Consider the following 13,842-nt stretch of genomic DNA (forward strand, 5'->3'; position numbering starts at 1 on the left):
CAACCATGCCAACTTCTTTTTCTCAAAATACCAACTTCCTTGCAGTTTAATGGTTTTTTTTTCCATATTTTAATGGAAGTACCTGATTGCACCATTTAGTTTGGAAGAACTCTGAGTCCTTGGCTGGAAAAAAAAACCACTTTCAGGAGAATCGGGAAGAACACACTGACCCCACGATTACTGTCTGAACGGTGCAAATCTCAATGGTCCTTTAAAAGCGAGTTCCCTGAAACTATTTGCCAGTGTCATTTATCTCCTTTCAGCTGCCTCTGTAGCTTAGTTTAGCTCACAGACATGCACAGTCTCACCAGATAATCCCCAAAAGACAGTGCTTGTATTTGTTATCTTTCTGGGCACAGTGTTTTATCTCCTGTGAACCCATTTGATACGGGTTTCTGGTCCTTGTATGAGTGATATACCAAGTAATGCCTTTAGATGTTTGGGTGGAGGTTTGTAAGCATGCTATTTTTGTTGGTGCATGTTATTATAGTCCTATTTTTTCCCTTTTCCCAGCACTTAAAGCTATTGAAAGGTGTAAACAGAGTCAAAAAATAGAACGAAGTTTGAGTAATTATCATAGATGCAAAGGAGAAAGAACTCTATTGAATTTCATTGCTTGGTGACAAGAAGATCTATTTCAGTTTAAATTCATAAGTAATGCTGGTTTGTGATTTGTTTGTTTTTTTCTTCTTTTTTTCATAATGCAATAGGTTGGTAGTTTTAGAATACTCCCTATGTTTAATTTTGAGTAAATTTTATGTTCTGTTTCGGGATTTTGGTAGCTGTTCAAACAAGACCATTCTCTATCAACACATTCGGACAGATGGTTGTCCTGTACAATATGTGCGAGGATGTTCTTTTCTCAGGGACTGAATTTCAGCTTTGACTGTTGAGAGTTGGGGATTGTGTTCATTTTCCCTCTCTGATTCAGATGCTGATGTGGCCCCTGGAGAGTAGTCTTCTGGTTATCACTAGAGGCACTAAATGAAAACCGTAAGATGGAAGAAGTAGGTCATGTTTTATGTTCTATTTCTGAGTTTATCACTAAATGGAGTAATAGAAAAGTCAATGCATATTGAAACCTCAGGGCATCATTTGCTGGTGCTGATACTGTCATGAGGTGGAGTTTGACAGGTCACTGATTAAATATTTGCATGATTGGATTTCATGCAAAAAGAGGTGATGATGATGTTTCAACTTGAATTTGTGTATGATTCTAGTCAAACAAAAGAGGGGTTGACCCTTGATTTTTTTCTGTGTGTGGATGTGGAATTGATTTTCGTTTATTTGTCTCTGAAGAGTTTAATTTTTAAAACGGATCACCTTTTTAATGACTTGGCAAATTCTAGGAAGAATGCACTAGAAATCACTTAAAACCCTGTCACTTATTACGTCTTTTAATCAAAACCATTCTTTTGCTTTTCAGTTAGGTATCTCTTACAACAAACAAAAAACCCCTTCTGGAATGCTTAAATTATTTTTGTTGATACAAATAAATTTGAGTGAGCTGTCTGCACAACCAAGAGTCTAGAAGTCCTGAGGCACAAAACAGCTCCCATCATTGATTCAAAATGGATGCATAATGGTGTTATTAAAATATTTTTCTTCAAATTTTACATTCCTTTTAAGTATTTGTGTGGAAGATTTTGAAATTTACTCAACTTGTGGTTTTTAGTAAAAGGGAAGGCAGTAGCTCTGACAGCTCCTTAGAAATACATTTCTGTCCTACTCAGTACTGAGAAATTAAATTCTATTTACAGACTTTGTTTGTGGGTTCTTGTGGGATTTAGCAAGAAGTACCATAAAATTATCAAATAAAACATTCATAAAAATTAGTTGACTGAAAAAATAATTAATTATTCCCATCTCTGTCATAGTGGTAGTTTAATGTTTCACTTTGATTTAGTAACACAAAGGTGTAAGGAAAAGGTGAGCCGAAGAGTATTTGACAAATATGCTTTCACATAATAAATTTGTAGGTCAACAAAAGATACTAATCATACATGCTCATTTTAGATAAATGTCAATATATATTATTAAAAATTTAAAATTTTTAGTCATTCCAGTTTTTATAATTGAGAACTTGTAAATATTTTGATTTGATGTTCTCCATCTGCTGTTGCAGGTAGCAGGCATGTCAAAGAAACAGATGTATTTTCACCGAAGTATATTGTCACCTAGCAACGAGACAATTTACTAAACACACAGTGATATCAGCTAATTTTCTATCTGATCATCCAAAGTGATCTTAGAATCAAAGAGACAATAATGGAAGCTTGTTTAAGTGGGGGGGGGGGGGAAGAAATGTGAAGATTTAAAAAAATAAGAGACCTCTGTATACTGCTAATCCTGTATTCCAGCATGGAGAGCAAACACACAGAGATAACTTAATTTACCTGTTCTAAACCAGTCTAAGGCAATGGGGAAGCAATGTTGTTTTGTATTCTTGTAGCTGGTTTTCTTTATTTGTTTGCAGTTTTTTTTATTGGCTTGTTTGGATTTTTTTTTTTTTTTTTTTTTTTTACTGCTGTGGATGCAACTGCCAGAGATGCTGACCTTCACAACCAGGTGGACTGTGTGACAAAAGATTTTTTGATGATTGCATTATTTGGTAGATAAGTACCTATAATAAGTAGTGCTAGTATTTACTGACTGCCATTACCATATTTAAATGTAAGTTTGTATATCTGAATTATCACTTTATGCTTGTTATAAAATCCTTATTTTGTCATAGTGTCAAGCTAGAAGTTACATCTGTTACTAGGAGTCACATATTGCAGTAGTAGTGTACTGGTTACAGCACACTAATAGAAATTTGGTGGGTTTTTATCACACATAAATGGCAAGAGATTAAAATACGCATGCTTCCTAATGAAACTCTGAGCATATCAGCATGATAACGTGCCTTGATTTGAGCTGTCCTGCTGTTTTGAATAGTTGTGGAAAATGATCCTTTAATAATAGAATTTGTTTTCTTTTTTAATAGAATAATAGGATTACGGGTTAAAAGCTCATGTTACTGATGTGTTCATTTCCTCTTCAGTCTGAGAACAGTAATAATTTGTAGTTATGATTCCCGTTTCCTAATGAAAGCTGCTGATCTGCCTCAAAAAATTGAAGAGTGCAGATTCTGCACTGGTTTGTTAAATACTGCTCTGCCATATGCAAATATCACAATTGGCTTTAATAAGTAGCCCTGTCTGCTGACCTTTCTTGTAGAGTGTCTGACGAACCAATTTTTTCATATTTTCATTGGGAAACATTTAACCTGAGTGGAATGAAACAGAATAGTTACCTGTCTTGTTTGATCTGCTGGCAGGCATCAGCACACTGGTAATTCAGGCCATGAGAGGCTATGGGAAAGCTTTCAAGAGGTAGGATGAAATCTGGGAGGTGTTTCAGGAGAAGGGGCGCCGGGGAGTGTCCTTAAGGAAGATGCCTGTGAGATCTACATTTTACTGTGAGATTTACATTTTATGAGTATAGGGCATATTCCTAGGAAACTTCCTAGGAAACTTCCTAGGAACAGCTTGACTACTTTAAAATAATCTTATATTAAATGACAATTTTTCATCTTGGAAGTACAGTTCTTTAATATTTGTGCAAGTCTCAACTCCTTTAAATGCACTGAAAGCATGTATTTACAAAAACGGTTGGTTTTTTTGTGTTGTGGTTTTGGTTGTTTTGGGTTTTTTTTAAATATCCTATGTGTGAATAGTCATTCCTAAGCAGTGCCAAGCAAGCTTTATGCCTTACACATTTTCTGTTTCATAAGCTTTCTTGGTTTTGTCAGCTCCTCTATATAGTGATTACTAAAAAAACCCTCAAAAACAATGGACTGCTGTATTCTGTACTATCATAAATACAGTTTTGGGACACATACTCTTTTTGGAATTGTTACATGCTTTGATATGCGTGGTTTCAATCTTCTCTCCCAAATTAATGGGAATTTTTGCCATGTATTTCAGTTGAAGTAGATTGGGTCACTAAGCCAGGCTTTTATTACACAGAAATCATGAAGCTAATAAAGTGTCAATGAATCATGTCAGGAAGGAAGAATGAAAAATTCCCACCGGTGGCAGAAATGATGTTATTTGTGAGGGTAACATTGGCTGCTTCAGGCTGTTCAGTCCACAGGCTGACTGGCCAGACTGCAAGCGGAGCGGCATCCGACTTCCCCAAGTATCCTGAGCACCAGTGCCATGGTCAAGAACCCCCTGTGGGGCTGGGCAGCTGCAGGCGGCCGGCAACAGCACTCTCCTCTCAGGGGTCCTACACAAACTGGCTCTGAATCAGAGGCTGTAGTCTCCTGTTAGGTGATACCAGGTATTTCTTACAAGGAATCAATTCCATTTTTTCAAATTTGTTGCCTCTTTGTTATGGTAGTCTCATTTATGTGAAATGAATCTAACTTGTGTGGACCTATTTCCACTTGTGGGATTTTTGAGGGGAAGGGAAGTGAACGGGAATATGGGGTTAGATACTCCAGGCTGTGCAGATCTGCCTAACTTTCCCCTCTGGGGTCAGTGGGCTTGGCCTCTCTTGAGGTTAGAGTGTTGTTACACCTGCCCTTGAATTTCCTGTGCTCTGGGCAACAAATAACTGATGCTGTTCCAATGGCAGTTTTCCAGTAATACTGTGAAAGAAAAATTCCTTCAGGGTGAAAACTCTTCTCTAATGGTTGCCATGGAAATGGAGAACTGAGTGATTATATAGATTAGTATCTGTTACATGTAAATGTTCTGCAACCTTTTCTGCCTTATCATTTAGGAGAAACATTGATTCTGTAACTGCTGGGCCATTAGTGTTTTCAGCTCCATTATAGCCAAGATATGGGCCAAACCTCTACTGCAGAAAAATAGCTATCTATTTAAATAAGTGGTTTGGTTTCATAGAGTTCTGCTGGCTGTTCAAGGTTTTAGGAGGCAAGGTTGTTTTTCTGTTGTTGTTGCATAAGGTGCATTTTGTAGTTTAATTTCATATAATCAATGCTTCAAATAGTGGAGTAATATCCAGGGAATATTACTACTTTTTTTCCCCTCTCATTGCCCCTGTGACATTTCTAGTAAAAAAGACTCCTCAAGAAGAACATTCCAGAGGAGCTGTAAGACAGGAGATACAGCTAAATTGATCATAATTGCCTCAGTATGCTGCTTGTTAAAATGGAGGCAAATTATTCTAGTACATTCTGGTCAAGTAGATGAGTCACAGTGCAATGTTGGAATGTCATATTCCTCCATCTAAGAGAGAATTAAACTTTTTTTTGAAAAATGCCATGTCATGTCAAACTTGACTTACTATCAACTGATTTATCTTTAATAAAAGCAAGTACTGTACTAAATTTAGTTATTTTTTTTTTAATGATGTGATGTAAACTTCATGACAGTAGCAGCATAATAGTGATCTTTTGAATGTCTTTCTCCGTTTCTGTGGAGTAACTAACATGGAATGTTACCTTCTAAAGACTGATTGATTTCTGTGTAGAACAAGGTTCTGACAGTGTATTTTTATTTCATTCTGACGCAGGGCTTCTTCACTTTGTTCAACAGCAATGTAACTCTACTCTTACACTAAAAGAATACTACAGAAAAAAACAAGCTTGCTCTATTCCTATTTGTCATATCTAAGTTTTGTTTTGTAGTTGGATTTTTTTATTTAAGTGCTGCCTGGATTTACATTGAAGATTGCAATATTTCCATTGGATATGCCAGCTCTTACTAGCTCTTATAAACCATAAGTCGTCATGGTTTGCTGCATAAGCGAGGTTCAAGTTGCAGCAAAGTACTTCAATTATCTCAAAATGTTAGTTTATTTTGCTTTGCTGGTGACTGAAAACATAGCTTGATTCCCATTAATACTTCTTACTGATTCTCCTTTCTAACATCCATACTATTTTGGGGGTTTGCCTTGGAAAGACCAAAAAGGCTGCTGAGTTTGAAGTGACATTTTGTAATTAAAAAAAATGTTCTCTTGTAAAGATATGACTGTGAATGGATGTTAATGTCAGCAGAGAAGGTAGTCTGGAACCAGAGAATGACTTCTATTGTACCTTGAGAACAATACATGTGAGAATGCAGTGAATGCAGAGCATAGGGGGCACTCATGTGAGCATAGAGTGAATGCATTTGATGTGGGAGTCCTGATGTATGGTTCTTCCTTGATAATGTTCTTTATTTGTAAAGCCATTGCAGTTAGTAATTCAATTGTTAGCTTCTTTTTCATATGAACTAAGAATTCATATGGCCATTGTATGCTTGTCATGTGAAAATTGTATGCTTATTCTTTCCAGATGCTGTATAGCTTTAAGGCACCTCAGCACTGTCAGCAAGAGCATCTCCCTTTTCAAGTGTATTGACTGTACTGAGGCAAGGTGAGTATCGCACAAACTCACTTAGCATCTATGTGTTGAGATCACATTGGGGAGATATAATGTTCAAAATTATAACGGGCTTTATAGATCAAGAGGAGCATCTTGAATTCTTCATGGTTACCCTTGCTGTGACTTTGAACTTGTGTGTGAAGTTCCTCTGATGTACACAGCAGGATGAGCATTTGAATATTATGAATGAGGTTAGACAAAGGTCTGAGTAATCAAAGAAAAAAGTGTGGTTTTAAATGGAAAAAAATATAATTTTCACAAGTAGCATCTAGACATTTAAACTCTAGGTGCTACCAATGTGCAGTAAGAATTAGAAGCTGTTAGTTGCATGATTTTTGACATACTGGTTCTGCCCAGTATCTAAGTGTGTAGGAGTAACGTTCAGTCTTCATACCTCTTGCTGGAGCTGAATTTAGGGACGCTTGCATTGTATCGGTACTATGCTAATCGAAGAATGACAGGGAATATTCTTGTGCTCAGGAACTCAGTTGTCTGTCCTGCTAACTTGTTAGAAGGTTTTCTTGCTGGGACAGGCAGAAGCAATGATGAGCATAGTTCAGGAGTTAACATGGTCCCAAACCATTTCCCAGGAGACAGTTTGTGGCTGCTTGGCTCTGCTGTATAAAGGATTGCAGTAGTGTGGATTTGGGCTATTCAACAGCAGTTGACCTCTGTGTCAGGTAATATGGTTCGGGGTGTCTTTAATTTCCTAGTGTAGACACAGCCATAATAATGTAGAGTAACTTGAAGGACATACCAAGGTTAAAAAACTGCTGAGTATTGTATTGGTTAGCCAGAGATTTCAGAAAAGTGACACATGGAAAATCTTATTTGATCAATGTTCCTTTCCCATCCCTCTGAACACGTTTTTTGTATTTTACTCTGGAAATCTTTTATCAGTAACTGGGTCCTGCATTATTCTACAGAAGGCATTCATTTGGGTTCATTGCCTTATAAACCCATATCGAGTGTATTGCTCATATTGAATATATTGGGTCACCTGTGATTGCTCCAAGTTAAGGGCTGAGGCAGAGCATTACTTTCTCTGATTCCTGACCCCAGGTGAGTGTGGATTCATCTGTGCCAACAACCCGTTAATTCACATTTCTCTTTGGGACTTTGTCCTGAAGCTGAAGAAAGTTGTAGTGACTCACTGTGGATTGACTCTATGATGTCAGCACTTCATCTTTCCCAAGGAAGATCCTCCAGAATAGCAGAACTCTGATTCAAGAGGAAGAAGGGTTTTTGAGGAAGAAGGTTTTTGAGTTGTACCTGTGCTTCTGACCACCTTTTTAATTACTCCGTGGCACTGCCAAACTGATTTACAGAGCCATGACACATAAGTGTCGTATCAAAGCATGCAGCAAACTCAAAATCCAGGTCACACAAATGGTCATGTCCACAAATCGAGATGAGTAGTAGAGTTGCAATACCTGGGGAACTGCAGTGTGTCCAAGGGAACACTTCAAGAGCAGTCCTTTATGAGTAAAAGGTGTGACAGTTGATTTAAGAGACTGTATTCAAAGGCAAACAGGGGAGCATTATATATATGAGTAGATACAGTTATACTGATCATGTTACTTAGTGTTTAAATTCAGTGAGATTGATGGCCAAGCACACACTTTGCTTGGCAAAATGAGGAAAAAGGAATGGCCGCCTTCTGATCTGCAATGGACCACATCTCTTTTCTCAGCACAGTCCTAGACTGCATCAAGCATCCTTAATAATCTCCAACTCAAATGGAGTGTAGCTCACTGCCCACATGCTGGTCATAAGATTTATGCATATATTTGTGGATAAAATAGGGTTGTACTTGGTCATTTAATTCCACTTCAGTTTCTTGTTCTCCCACCCCACACCCTGCCCCAGTTCTCCAATTCAGTGGTTTATTTCAAAGTCAGTCACTCATTGCCTAGGGCTTACTATCCTGGAAATGTATAGCTCCTGGAGAGCTACAGATGGCGATCCTGTTGATTTAGGAAGTTATCATCCTAGTTTTGGGAAAAACTTCAAAGCAAACTAAATCCCACTGAAACTGAGGACAATATAGGTGCGTAACAGCAGGTTCCTATTCCACCATCAGAAATGTTATTATTAGCACTTGTGAACATGCATGAGCTAACTTTAAACTCACTTAATTGGGTTAATTGCTAAGAAGGCAGTCTAGGAGAATAGGGCTCAACAATAGCTGCAAAGTGTGCCTGGGCTTATGGGCAAATTCTTGAGCAATTAAGCAACAGTTTCTCCCATGCTGCCACGCTGATGTTACTGTCAACACTGCACCTAGATACTGTAAATATGCTGCAGTTGTAATTTTACATAAATCACATAAATAGTTTTAGAAGTGATACCATAAAATCAAAGTGTTGCTTTGTTATGAAAGAATGTCTTTCAGCAAAGGCAGATTGGTGGTGGTTTTGCCATAAACTAATGCTTTTGGTTTTTCTTCATCTTCAATTCTGGTTAAGAACTGTGGTAACGTGGACAGGGCCACATAGGGATCTTGGTGGTCTACAGTAATATTAAGGAGGAGGCAAATCCTGTTAGCCTGCAGAACTGTGCCTAAGAAAAATTATGGGGAAGCTACAAATGAACATTTTGGAATAACAAGGTTCCAGGCTTTGTTCATGCATGCCTCACCTCCCTTACCCAGTAACACACACCTCTCCTTTGTGTATCTGTATCATCTGTGGAGTGTGGGGTGGTTTGTTTTTGGTTTTTTTTTTTTTTCTTCCCCATTTAGTTCAGGGTAAATAATTCCCATATGCCATTAAACTGTTCAGCTGTATCATTAATCTTATGAATTAGATGTTCATTTGAAAGCAGTGTCAGCAATCAAGTATTGTAAAGTAGGTCACATTAACTTTTCCACTTTCTTAGGGTAAAAAGAATTTCTAAAGCAATGACCTTGAAGCATATATTTAAACAAAGACTACTGAGGAAGACCTAATGTAACAGATACTAAAGAGAAAAAATGCTGTTTGGTCCTGGGGAAATTGTTCCAGAATGTAACATTTATTCTAAGTGAAAGCACTAGCATTTAAAACAGGTCAAACATTGGGTGTGCACATGGAGAATCCCTGATGACCCCTAAAATAAGCCATTTGCTCACAACAAAGAAGAATGAAAAAGGATGAGAAAGACAAAGAAGATATGAAATGACACAGGCAGTAATGATAGACGTTTTTGGCGTATTAGTTCCTGTTAATTTCATCACCAGTTGTATTAGATGCCCTAGTTTATTGTTGGAGTGTCAGTATTTGATTATTTTGTGAACTGGTGCATGTTTATTGTGTCTTTTGAATTGAGAAGAAGTGTCATAAAATACTTTAGCCTTGCTATGCATTTAATTTGTGTACCATTTATTGGTGTCTCTGCACAGCTAAATGTCATAGTAAAGTGGAACATTAGATTACCTAATTAAGTATTTCAGAGGGATATGTGCTAAAAATAAAACTGATAAGTGGTAGCAACTCGCTGTTTTTAGTAGTTATAAATGTATAAAATATAGAACACAACTTCAGGCCTATACTTGGATAGGATTTATTTTAATAGCTTTATTTACAGCCTGCATCATCAGGGGGAGTCTTTCAGTGATTTCTTTCAGACTTGGATCAAGCCCAGTAACAACTGAACTACTTACAATATCCCAACGCTTTAATTGCCAATTATCTAATTTTTTATGTGGCCTTCAGTCCTTGGTAGGATACTTTATAGAATGACAGGCCTGGGAGTAGTAGTTAACCGTTCTAGAAATATGATTTGCCAGTGTTGCATGCAGCAGTCATGGCACAGCACGGCTCTCAGAGAACTCTGTGACATTTGTTTGCCAGCAGTTATAATACTGTCCATTGTAGTTTTGCTGACAATCAGCAAAGTGATTATGAATTTATCTGGTACTGTAGAATTGTGTGGCACATTGACAGCTGTGAAAATGATTTAATTTTGGCTCCATACAAGCATACAGCTAAGTGCTTATTAATAAAGCAACATTTATAAAGTAAATATTATGATGACTTAATGTGGCCACAAAAGTGTAATTCATGTTTCTTTTGGAAATGAATGGTGAATTAGGAATTTCATCACATGACAAAAAGCATTAGAAAAGATATAGGTAGATGAATATGACTAATGCTTTTGTTGATTTAATATATTTTCAAGTTTGCTAATCCTGTGGAAATGTGATTCTTTTTCTTCAACTAAAGAGAGCTCCATTAATGGCATTTAATACTCCATAAATCTATTAAATGAAAGAGCCTTAGGATTTTCTTGACAGAGAAGAAATACGATGTGTTGTGTGTTGAAATGTAATTATTACTTTAAATAGCAGTAATCCCAAAGTTATTACAAAAGTTAAATAATTCAATGGGCACTGTTAAACAGGAAGAGTGTGTGTGTGAGTGTATATTCATGTGATGTTAATGTCATGGAGTTTGTCTGACACTTTTTGGATTAAGTGTAAGTACTAGATTTTGAAGGTTCAAGCCCAAGAAAATCAGAGGGACAATGTGATATTTTTTGTCAAAAATAAAATAATTTGATTTAAAAATACAGATTTTCTGTGTGTGTGTGTGTGTGTGTGTGTAAAATGACTTATTCAGTGTTGACTTGAAACCAAATCTGTTTTTTTACAAATGATTTGGTCATGAAAGCAGAGTAACCTGTAAGACTTCAAGTTGAGCTTAGCAAATTGGAAAGGAGAGAGACCTTATCATTCTCTACAACTACCTGAAAGGAGGTTGTAGCCATGTGGGTGTCAATCTTTTTTCCCAAGTAACAAGCGACAGGATGAGAGGAAATGGCTTCAAGTTCACCAGCGGAGGTTTAGATTGGATATTATTCACCAAAAGGGTTGTCAGTCACTGGAACAGGCTGCCCAGGGAAGTGGTTGAGTCACCATCCCTGGAGGGATTTAAAACATGCATAGATGTGGTGCTTAGGGACATGGTTTAGTGGTGGACTGGCAGTGCTAGGTTTATGGTTGGACTTGGTGATCTTAAAGGTCTTTTCCAACATAAATGGTCCAATGATGCTAGGTTTTCCTACTTTGATTTTGTGTATACAAGCTCATGAAGGAGGCTGTGAGCAATCTCTTGATATTCTGCTTGCATGTTGGTTCTATTCTCTTTTGACTAGAAGTTGGATAAATAATTCACAATATATTTTACAAATAGGGGAAGAAAGATGGAAGCTGGCTGAGGCACTTAAAAATTTTCACAAGCAGAGAACGATTTTCACAGGTTGGTGGTTCCTTTTTGAAATCATCAGGGTACCTATAATACTGATGGGGTTTAGTCAGTTAGATGCATGTTAGTCAATTATTTCACCTTAACAAATTTTTTATGATCTGGTTTAGCAGGTAGATGCTTGGAACATATATCCTCTCATTGGGTAAGTATAATTCATAGGCATATACTACTGTTTGAACTCCTTTGATCAGCAATTTCAAAAGCTATTCCATCAGTATTCTTTTTGAAGTTTAATTAAAGTATGCAGACCATTCCTTTGGAAGTTTTAACAGTGTTTAAAGCTGTCCTGCCATTATTTGGTATGCAGTGGAGGTGAAGTTTGTTCAATATTTAGAACAAAGCATAGAGGGAAGACAGTTTAAGTTAAAATATTTAGACTGAAGCTGGACGTTTCTTGAACGACTATTCCCTGCATATCCTGCCCCTTTGACAAGAATCGCATAGCTCCACTTAATGCAGATGGCTAGAGTTCCACATGGTTGTTTAATAAGCTGATAGCAGACTGTTATTAACATGAGATTTGTAGGCCAGTGGAAGCAAGGAGACATCCTGGATTGGAATTACTCTCTGTTTATTTCCATTGCTCTCTGTCTAGTTTAGTTATATTGGAATTAGCCTCTAAAACAGATGTGCTAATCTTGATGTCAATACCACCCAGATGGGTGAAGGAAAAAACCCACGAAGCACACCTGAGTATTTTTTTTTCTTGTTACTGGGATTGATTCCTGGTGCTAGTAACTGAATAATCCTTTCTCACCCAAATCAGAGATGTGTTTTGCATCTTAGCAGTTTTATGTTTTTTTCTCTGAGTCAAGAGTTGCTTGGGTTGGTGTTAGCAACAGTAATGACAAAAAATACCAAGAAGCAGAACATAAAGAGTGTTTGTATTTGCTTCTATGTAGTGATTAATTTTAGTATAGTATTCTAATATTTTTAGAAAAAAATGCCCACATACGTAATAGCCATAATTATTGCCAAAGTCCTGCAATGCTCTGGAAGCTTATTCTAGTATAAAATAATGAGGGTTTTGGGGGGGGGGGGGGGAAGGCAAATAGAAGTTCCAACTTTTGCCTAACATGCCTTTTGGTTTTGTGTTTTTTTTTTTTTTTAATTTATTTTAAAATGATCGTCCTGTATATTCTGAGTGAATATTTACTAAGATGAAAATCTTAAATCTCCTTGCACATAAATGCCCTTTGATCAGCTGGCAGGTGTCTCTCATTTTGACTGATTATTTTGCCTCTAACTAATTTATTACATAGGCATTTGTTGAAGTTATAGTTTGTCTAAGTATTTAGTGATTGTGGTTAGTTAATGCTTTACTTTCTACATCATCGGTGTTATATTTGTAAGTACTGTAAATTTTGCTTGTGTATTTTGGTAGTCTCTGTCTTTGCTTTAAAATGTAATGGGGAATTTTGAAATACTACATCTTGTGTCTTTGTTCAACTTCTGAATAATTTCAGAAATTAAACATGAAGAATTAGGAAGTTCATTCAGAAATGAAAGAATATAACAGCTACTAGGAAGAGATAGACATAATTGCACTGTGGTTTTCCGGGCCCTTAAATAAGCATGAGAGTTGGGAAATTTGTTTTGGAGTATCTGTAGGCTGGAGCACTTACTGTAGAGGTGATAGATTTTTCTGTGATAACATGGTATGTATAGGCTGATGTGCCACTTCTGTAACATACACCCATATGAGAAGTCTCAGAATTCATTTATCTATCAAATGAAATAATAAATGTTAATTTTATTAGAAAACTATGTGGATATTTTGTTATAGTTCTTTCACATATAGAGGCAAAAGAAATGGAGTTTGGAAAGTCCGATGGTTTGCTGTTTCTTCCCTTTCTTCACAACTGTGAAAGAACTGAAGGCACAGACCTCATTGCAAGAATGCTTCATGGTCTAGCAAATACACCTTGCAGTGACTGACTTAAGGAGCTCAATTTATTTAGTTTATAAAGAGGAGTTCAGAGGTGATTTGATAAAAGATTGTAACTACCTGCACTGGGAAGAGATAACTACTGTTAGCGAGCCTTTTAATTTGCAGACAAAGATACAGTAGGACCATACAGGTGGAATTTGCAAATGTAAAAAATTGCAGTAAAAATACAGTAAAAAATATTTTTTGAAGATGAGAGTTATTTACTCTTAGATTAACCTTAATCAAGATGAAATACTTCATAAAAGCTGTGTTCTAGTGTTATC

General features: G+C 36.7%; 1 protein-coding gene across 5 annotated transcripts in view; it reads left to right on the top strand.

The window, feature by feature from the left end:
• CNTN1 (contactin 1) overlaps positions 1 to 13,842 on the top strand; it is a 265,155-nt gene that overhangs the window by 17,950 nt on the left and 233,363 nt on the right. For 3 of the 5 annotated variants that reach the window (XM_075744721.1, XM_075744711.1, XM_075744701.1), the window contains exon 2: positions 6,290 to 6,370. The exons of the other annotated variants lie outside the window; for them this stretch is intronic. The gene's annotated coding sequence lies outside the window, so the exon portion shown is untranslated. The remainder of the gene's footprint in view (positions 1 to 6,289; positions 6,371 to 13,842) is intronic. 5 annotated transcript variants of the gene reach the window in all.

Source organism: Balearica regulorum, chromosome 1 (assembly GCF_011004875.1).
Source record: "Balearica regulorum gibbericeps isolate bBalReg1 chromosome 1, bBalReg1.pri, whole genome shotgun sequence".
In the NCBI taxonomy this organism is placed as follows: Eukaryota; Metazoa; Chordata; class Aves; order Gruiformes; family Gruidae; genus Balearica; species Balearica regulorum.